Raw genomic sequence first — 9,668 nt, 5'->3', positions numbered from 1 at the left:
TTCCTTCCTTCCTTCCTTCCTTCCTTCCTTCCTTCTTTCTGTGTCCTGCTGGTGGGCCGTCTCAGAGCCGCTGCAGTCTGTGTTTGGATCCATTGTTGATGAATTAGTAGTGAGCTGCATTTAGCCCACCAGGTCAGCGGCGTCCTCAGGCTTCCTAGAAACCAGAACATGGACAGCTGCTGTGGCTCCTCTGTCAGGTTTTGTCTTGGTCGGGTCCCATGCTGTTCCTAACGTTTCTCCATAGAGAAACTCAGCTAATATTCACCGTTGCTGCAGGATGGTCCAGTCTGGAGCCCTGAGAAGTTCTGCTAAAGGCATCGGTTGATCCAGAACTTTCAATTTAGATTTATTTAAGTTTGTCAAAATTCTTTGTTTAATCTAATATTTTCTCCTGTTTTTATTTGTTGGCCTTTTATTTATTCTATTTAAAGTGATCATTTTATTGGTCTCAGTAGTTTTTTAGTGTTTATAAAATTCTTTCACATTTCATTGTTTTTATGGTAGTTATTAGCATCTCGTATGAAAACATTTTTTTTGTGAATTTGGGTTATGGTGATAATTACAACATTTATAAATGTTCAAAATGTAGAATGGAGCTAAATGCATAAACTAGATGTAGAAGTTTATAAATAATAAATATTAACCAGTTTATCTAAAACTTTTCCATCAGATTAAAGTCAAACTGTTCTATGAGGCGGTTTTAGTGAGGAATCGTCCAATCAGGTTTGACCAGGGGTCCGTTAATAAAAGCTGCTCTCTATTGGCTCAGAGAAGGCTTCTGTCCATCCTGTGTCCCCTCCTCCCTCCGTCTCTCTGGAGGACTCAGTCTGTCCTCTGGTCCCACAGTTGAGCTGAGGGGGATTAACGGGACAGCTGCACCCGGGGAATCGCTCTGGTACCGGGTTTACAGCCTGAGGGCAGGACCGGCTTCAGTCTGTCCTCATGCAGCCGCCGTCTCCCCCTGAAGGTCCTGGGATCCATCCTGGGTTTGTGTCTTCCTCTGGATTACCGTGTATGTGTAATCTGCTGAACGTTCTGGATTTTGACTCAGCCACCCGACGGACCCTTTCTCGCCCCGAACCGAGTGTGAGTGACGTAACCGGCGCACGCTGAGGTCATCGCTTTAGGTGCTGGTAGCGATCAGAGTGGCGGACAGATGAGCTGCTCCACACTGCTGGATTAATACAGATTACAGCTGAGCTGTTTGTCCCAGAACACGAGATGAAGAGGAGGAAGGAGCGCTCAGGAGCCCCTCACCTCCACCTCCAGTAAGAGAACCCAGTCCATTGTTTACATCGGGTAATTTGGGTCGGATCCGTGAGTGAAAACCAAAAGTTTAATCTGTTCCTAAGAGTTCAGAGCAGACGGGAAAAGAGCCCTAATCTGAGAATATTAGCAGGATTTGTTTTGTTTTTCTATTGGTTGATTAGACAGAACCGTCCAGAACCCGGTTTATTTTTAGATCTAGATTTGTCTGGAAAAGCAAAACATAGCAGTGAGAAACAATAGACCCCAGTCTGTGTTCTGTTGTCCTCATCCTCTGTCTCCCTGTTTGTCCTTCTGTCCGTTTGTCTCTCTGTCTGGTTTAAGGAGGTTCCAGTTTTTGCTTCATTCATCTCAAACTTTTGTTTCAAAATAAAGAAATTCCTATGAAAGCTGCAGGACCCGAGAACCGAAGATAAACGGGTTCTAAGAGACTAAAATCCCAGATTTTAGAGCCTAAAATCCTCTGAGTTTTGCTGACTCTGATCTCCCGAAGCAGAGGGACATTCAGCAGGTCTAGATGCGGCTGATCTACATTCTCTCAGAGAGGTCCTCTAAATGTCAGTGAAGGTCCACAGATGCTGCTTGTTTAATATGACCTGATGGGAGACCTGATCCGATCTATCGGAGCGGGAGGCTGGAGAACAACAAATGGGTCGGAACCAGAAGAATCTGAAGCGAAGATAAACCCTCTGATGGCAGACCGGGTCACCTGGAGGTCATAGTCAACCTCACCTGTCCTCACCCCAGCTGTCCATCTACAGAGATGAACCCATCTGACCCGGTGCTGGTACCGGGTTCTACTGACCTTTCATGTCCGATTCCTGCGTGTCCCTCAAGGGAACAGTTACATAAACTTCTGCTACGTCTATAAATATCATCTCAGCATCACTGTGGGCAGCATTCCGACTCTAAGGTCCGTTTGGACAGAACCACCATGTTGATGTTGTCCAGGGGTTCTGAGACTCCATTTGCATGCTGATATAAGCTGGGCTCAGCTTGTTGTCATGGTAATGTCTCCAAGCTGCTGGGTCCAGATGTGAACCAAAGTCTCTTGGTTGATGCACTTGAAAAATGACTTCAGAGTTTTTAAGTGTTTGAAGTCTGGAGGAACCAACCTGTTCCTGAGAGAAGAGGCGGCACTGAGCCCTCCTTCCCCAGCAGGAGGCCGCGGCCATATCTGTTCCTGCTGGATGGAATGTCTGAGTTGGATTAAGTTCTGCTGATGTTCTTCATTTCATTCAAAATGTCTTAATTTTAGACCCGATTAAGGTTCAGATCAGGAACCAGAAGACACTGAATGATCATCTCAACTTCTCTGTCAAAATCATCTGACTTTTCCCAGGTGAAGTGAAGAACCATGAGAGTTTGTATTCTGCCGCTTTAGAAGAGAAAGTTCAGTTTTCTCTGATAATCTGAAGAATTACCTGACCAGATAATTTATCACCTGTGAACCAAAACAGCTTTATGCCTGAGTACAAGTGCTCATCTAGAAGTTATTACCTAGAAAAATAAAGTTTCTAGTTAGAAACCAGTAAAATGTTCCTTAAGGTTGAGTTTATAGCTGCTGTTCCCGGCCAGTGCCACCAGAGGGCGCCTCTCAGCAACATGAACAGGTTCAGCCTCAGCTTGGAGTCAGGTGTCTGTCCTCCCTCCTCTCTTCATCCTCTTTTCCTCCCTCCTCTCCAGAATCTGGTCACCAGCACAGCTGCGTTGCCAAGGCAACAGCAGCCTCCTCCTCCAGCACCTGCTGTCTCCTACCTCCTTTCATCCCTCTGTCGATCAGCCCTCCTCTTCCTCCTCCCCTCCATCCTTCTTCCCCTCTGACGGCCCTCTCTCTGCCCCCGTTTACCTGCGAGGAAATCCCTTCCTCTGGAGGTAAGAACCCCCCACCTCCACCTGCATGGTTCCTACCGTGGAAACGTCCATGCTAATGACCCACAACTGCATTTTCCAATTAGATTCATTTGTAATTTTGAGGAGGAATTAGAAGGATAGAGACATCATTCAAAGCCGGAAAATCAGATAAAAAAAATCAGATTTATTAGAAAGTTTCTTATTTTTGAGGGACTTGCCGCTTGCTGGGGCTGAGCTAGGCTAGCCCTGCATCAGGTTTTAGGATCAAACCTTGAAAAGATTAAAGTAGTGAGAGTTGAGGGAAATGTTGGCTGCTTGTTATAACCAGCAAATATTCTCAGCTGATATATCTACTGTTTTCTCCTTTAGCTTGTTGTTATGCTTTTATAAGACAGACCAGCAAACGTTTTTTAATCTGTACGAAGGTTTATTAGCTGTTTGAAAGCATGAGGACACATTAGAGCCTCAGAAACTGAGAAATCTAAGCTTCCTTTATCCCCTGATCCCATTCATCCCAACGTGATTTTAGCTGTGGTACCTGGTGGTGACCTATGGTAAGTTGATGCGCAAACAAAAGTCATTGTTGGTTATCTTAGTCTTATTTTGAAAGCCTTGCTTGGTTGCTGTTTCACAGCTAGACTTGCTTTATTAATTAATTAATCCTAGGCCTATTTTCAACTATTCAATTATACTTTACTACTGAAATCTGATGTTTTTATTTTGAAATTTAAGAACATTCTGTTGTTAAAGGGCCAAAGTTGTCCACTGTCCAAAACAGGTTGAGATCTGGGCGTAATTTAATCGCTGTGCTGCTGAGATCTGTTTTGGCTCAAGTCTTTTATTTTGTAGAGTACTGGATGTCTTATCTTGAAAGTCTGGCATGGTTGTGTCAAAAAGATGGGATCAGACCTCCAGCGATATGGACCCATTTATAATTCTTTCATCGCTCCATATCTGTAGTATCAACTCAATAAATGTTTAGTTACTGAGGAAAAGGGAGGCTTTTATTTTGAAATCTGCAGTAGGCTCAGTGATAAAAGGCTGTGATAGTCAGGTTTCCAATTCTGGTTGATTTCTGGCGATAGTGTTTTAGGCTTTGCTGCATTGATCTGCTGTGTGGAAAATAAAGGCTTTTATTTTATGAGTAATAGAACCTGAGCACTATCGCCTAAGAACGCCGATCCAAAACTCCACAGTAGAGCCCAAAAAATTAAGGATTTATTGATTATATCAAAGCCGTGTTCTAAACAGGTCTATAGATTGGACCTCCATGATGTGGACAGGTGGATCGTTTCCCAGATGTTTGTTAGGTGAAGTGAAGCGATGAAGAGCAGCACCCAGCCTGCTATGTGAAGGCCGGAAGATGTATCATGATATGGGCTTGGATCAGCTTTGAAGCATCATCTGCATCCAGAACCTCTGGGGAAGGCTGCTTCACCGACCAACCTCACAGGACCGCTGCAGAGTGTAGAATCTGGTTCTGGACCAGATGTGGACCAAAGGACCTAGTACCGGCGATATGTAAATGTGAGCCGATGTCTGACCGATCTAAAAATTAGAACTTTCAAAAACGTCTTCATCTAAAATATGTCTTGAAAGTAACTTTGCTGTTTTATCAGATTTCATTTTTCACTTTTTTCCACCTCAATCACATGACCTGACAGACGCCACATGACCCTTCTAAAACAAAAACAGCTTTTTTATAGAAACAAGTTTCAGATGATCATATCGGCCCGGTTGTCATCACTGGAACTGATCCTGATGCAGATATATCGTATCCCTGCCTGGTTCATTTGGACACCTGAGATGTTCCTACAGGAAGATGGGATCAGCCGGCTTACATTTTGGGCTGATGAAATGTTTTCTTTCCTGCACATGTGCCGCTATTACCAATTGATCTTTTTTTTATCATTATTATTTTAGAGGAGAAAAAAAAAGTATCAGCAGCAGATCTCAGGGATCAGTGAGACTGATGTCGAATATCTGGTACTGACTTTGGCTTTCAACCCTGCATCAGTGCATCTCTCATTTTATGGGTTTTTACAGCAGTGAGCTGCTAGGTGGCGCTGGTTGACTGGGACTCTTTAACCAGGTGTGTGTTGATGTTTCTCTGCCTGCTGACGGACTGACGTCGTTTTGTTAGCAGCGTCTGGAAGCTGCTGCATTTTAGAAGGTTCTGAGGGAACCGGTGCTTTGATAACCCAGTGGATCAGGAGCACAGCAGCATCAGGGAGGGAGGAGGCGGTACTGAGAGGAGGGGGGGGGGATGCTCAGCAGAGGGTTTTACATGCACTCAGTGCAGCTGGTGAGGAAGCAGGCTCCTGTCCGTTGTCACGGCGATGCTCGGTCCATCGGAGCCTCGGCATGTCTGAGTCCTGGACGGTGCTCTCCAATTTCTCCCTTCCAGAGAGGAGCATGCTGCGGCGCTCTGAGAGGTACGGCCGTCTGGTTCCTGCATGTCCTTCCTCTTCCTCACCGGTCTCTGCTGGTCAACCGATTGGCGATGGAAACAGAAAGCGTGTTCTTGCTGTGATGTTGAGTCAGATGTAACTGGGTTGTTTTTATGAGATGTTCCTCCTGACTAGCAGCTCTGTCTGAAGGAATGATCCATATCTGAGCGCTGTGGTTCCCTCAGCACTTTCCTCCTCCAGCTGGATGAAGCCAGAATAGACGGTCTGACAGGAAGGAGGCAGAATCAGAGCAGCTTTCCCCTCTGAAGCAGCAGTTTTCTACCTCCTCCCTATAATAACGGGGACAGTGACGCACCAAGATGCTCCCTCTGTGACAGATTTCTTCTTCTGTGCTCCTGACGTTCCTGGGTTGCTCTCAGTGGGCTGTTAAAGGAGACGGCTTCACGCTGTCTAGATCCCAGCCTGCTGTTAACCTTCAGTTAATCAAGTTTAGCGTTTATTGAAGGCAGCTAACATTCAGCACCAGCAGGAAAAGCATTTAAACTATCCTCATTGTTTTGATCTGGATGTTTTTGTTTTTTTTTTGGTAATAAACATTTCATCAGTTTTGGTTTTGGATGCACATGTTGCACAAACCAAGGACCGGATTCTGTAGTATTCTTCTATCAAATCACTGTGAAACGATGCTGTTAGTTTGGAAAAGAATAGCTGCGGAGTTAATTAATCAGATTTTAAAGATCACTCAGCTGCTGCTCAAATGGGAGCATAAAGAGAACCTGCTGGGCTGCTGTGTTAGCCGTTAGCATGCTGAGGGAGGAGCAGGTCGTCTGAACCGGACTCTGATTATCTCTAAACCCATAAACGAAGCCGACATCATGGGCCGACCCGGGCGTTGGTTCTAGAAGCTGGTTTGTTCATGTTGTTCTTCAGCGGTTCTTTGGAGGAAGATCTCTGGATCTGAACTCGTCTGATTGGAGCAGAGCTGCTTCAGTTCCTCCTTCAGATCATTTATCATAACCAACTGGTGTTTATGATGTAATCCTCCAGAGTGGGAGGGGCTGGTCATGTGACTGAGGTGCAGAGGAGGATTGTGGGTCTTTTAAGTGAAGTAGAGAACCAAAATCGGCGCCATGGTCGTCTTTAGTATTGAGTGGAAATGGTAGGAAAATATATTTAATATTGTCATCAGTGCATCCCTAGCACTAAGGGGACCAGTAAGGCTGAAACAAGCTGTCAGGATGTTCTGGTCTGACTGCATCACCTTTTGTTTCTGTTTGGGTTTGTGGTGAAGATCCTCAGACCTGAATGTTCAGGATGAAGCAAATCTTCCCAATGATCTCAGCTGGAGAGCCTGGAGGTTTTAGAGAGGATCTCAGTAGGATGGAGGATCTGTCTGCAGCCAGCAGATGATCCACCACCGCTGCTCTGTCTGCAGGAATCACCTTGGATCCTCATGCAGAGAATCAGCAGCTGGATCTCCTGATGCTGCAGCCTTTGATCCATGAAGGTGTTGCAGCTCTGCAGCTCTGATCTGGAGCCTGAACCACAGGATTAAACCTGTAAACTAAAGCACAGCATCTCTGAGAGGGAACCAGCTAACCTTAACCAGTTACCCTAAGCTAACCATTACTAGAGCTTAACCTAAATTCAGTTCACAGCTCAGTCCTGAACCGGACCTCTGCACCAGAACAGAACCTTTCCTCATGTGCCTGCAGGTCCCAGTAAAGCAGCTCATTTAAGATAAAACCAGTCCACCACAGGTTCCACTGTTACTGACTCTGCAGGTCCGTCAGAACCGATGTTTGTGGATCTGATCTGTCTTTCAGAACCCCTGCTAATGGTCCTTTTAAGGTCCTGAATAAAATCAGATTTATAAGTGGAGTATGAGATGTGTTCTGATCCGAAGATGAAGCCCAGCACTGCAGAGAAGCGGTCCATCCCGACAGCCTGCTGTTTGAAAAGGATGATGGTGATGAAGCTCTCCACTCTGTGCTGCATAATAAGCAGCCGGTTCTCAGCAGGGGTCCAAAGCGCCTGCAGGAGGCGGATCAGAACCGTTCAAAGGCTGCTGAGCGGGAGGATGGGTCAGAAACACACTGGTTCTAAAGATCTGGGTCTAAGGAGTAGGGCTGGGTATTTTCGCCAAAGTCCTGAATCGATTCGATTTTGATTCATACAGTTCTAAATCGATTAATTTCGATTCGATCTGTTTTTACAATAATGAAAGTGGTTCAACTGTTTCAAAATACTCATGTATTTATTTTTTCCTGTCATATTAAACACAAAATGCAAAACTGTCTCAAAAGTACAAACTTGTTTGTGAAAAGCGAAAAAGTGAAGCCTTGCATGAGCAAGCAGACATGACACAGCAGGGACACAGCAGACATGCATGAGATGCATCATCTCCACTGAACAAACCATATTTGCAGCTTTGTAACAACTACAGGGTGTTTGCTGTTCAGCTCCCATTTGTTAATGTCTTCAGTCAACCTATAGGCTGTATTTGCAGCTGTCTGGCTTGAAGTTATCTTTGTGGTCTGTAGCACGAGATGCGAAGCGCCACTCATTATCAATGTAGTAGGAAGTCACCTTAACGTCACATATCCAGCACATTATCTTCAGCTGTTTTAAATCCAAATTGGTTCCAGACATCAGACTTCAGTTGGGACAGCTTGCTGAGCGGTGTGTTACTTGGGTCGGCATTTGCACACGCCTGCTCATTTGAATGTGAACGTCACGATCGTCACTATAAAACTAATCGATCTCATTCCCTACACATCGATTTTGCAAAAATGTAAAGGAATTGATCCAAAATCGATTAAATCTATTTTTTTACCCAGCCCTACTAAGGAGTTGGTTCAGACCAGCTGGTTCTGAGGAGTCGTTTCTGCCCTTGAATATTTTCTTTCTACCTCTTTAATCCAAAACCAGTCACTGGAATTGGGCCCAGTTCTGTTCTGCTGCTCCAGGACTCCTCTTCAGAACCTTCAGTCCATCTGAGGTCCGTTTACAGCTGAGTGACGGTCCCTTTAAAGGAACCGGTCCCTGTGGGTCTCTTTGTTCTGTGGTTCTTTTGCTTTTTTCCAAGCTGCCGTTGACCCGGTCCAGTTTCCCATCGTGTTTCATTCTGACCTTAGAACCAGCTGGGCTTGATGGAGTCTGAGCTCGTGTGTTCGACCCGATCCGACCATAACTCCCAGTGTTATGGCTGCTTGGAGGATAAACGGACCCTCTGATCATGTTGGAGCTTTAGCCCAGTTGATGCCAGAACCCACTGGATCTGTTCCCGCAGCAAACCGGGTCAGAAGGTGTCTGCAGCATTTAGAAGTGTTGAAGTGAACCGGGTCAGGCGGCCGGGTCAGATTCTCTGAAACTGCTTTGGTCAGAGCGAGTGTATGAGAAAGTGAGTCCGTGGATGTTCTGGTTCGGGTACTGGATCTGACCGGTCTCAGCCCAAACACTAGCTGATCTGTGGTTGGATAAAGTAGGCAGGCTATCATGGATCTGTTTACTGTGATTCTAATGAACACAGGCTGATGTAAGGTCTGTTTATTTGTTTTTTACATTTTATTTGCTAGTTAATTATTTATTTGTATTATTCTGTTCATTAATTTATTCTTTATTTTGTATTTTTTAATGGAAAAGTTACTTTCTGTATTGAAAACTAGATATATTTTTATATTTATTAAAAAAATTTTACCAATATTTGTTATTCTCTTTACTTAAAACTCTTATCTAATCATCAAGAATTTGCTTTATATATATATATATATATATATATATATATATTTTTTTTTTTACTTTATATTAAACATTTATATTTAAAACATTTCTGGTGCTTATAATAAGATCATTATAGACAGAAATAATAAGTTCAGTTAAATCATTAAATAAACTGCTTTTTCAGAATAATTGCAGAATAAATCTCAGTATTTATTATCCTGTGGAAGGTTTGTCCATCCTGAGCTTCCATAGTAACAGTCTGTTAATGTGTGAGGTGACTCAGTCTCCTTGTCATTACCCGATCCGTACCGGAAGCACGATCCGTACCATCAGCTCATTTGCGCGTTCGCGAACAGAATAACTTCTGGTTGCAGTATTTCCTTTTTCTTACTTTTTTATTCTTTTGTATTTTTT

At 44.2% G+C, this 9,668-nt stretch overlaps 1 protein-coding gene across 1 annotated transcript in view; it reads left to right on the top strand.

Annotated features, from left to right (window-relative positions):
- The window catches only part of LOC107101729 (microtubule-associated serine/threonine-protein kinase 2-like), a gene marked incomplete at its 3' end in the record, with an annotated part of 91,081 nt that overhangs the window by 62,975 nt on the left and 18,438 nt on the right, over positions 1–9,668 (top strand). The window lies entirely within an intron of this gene.

The sequence above is a fragment of the Cyprinodon variegatus genome, unplaced genomic scaffold, assembly GCF_000732505.1.
Source record: "Cyprinodon variegatus isolate N-32 unplaced genomic scaffold, C_variegatus-1.0 Scaffold1143, whole genome shotgun sequence".
NCBI classification, from domain to species: Eukaryota; Metazoa; Chordata; class Actinopteri; order Cyprinodontiformes; family Cyprinodontidae; genus Cyprinodon; species Cyprinodon variegatus.
Note: the sequence above shows the minus strand (reverse complement) of the source record. Positions and strands in the feature narration are given on the sequence as shown.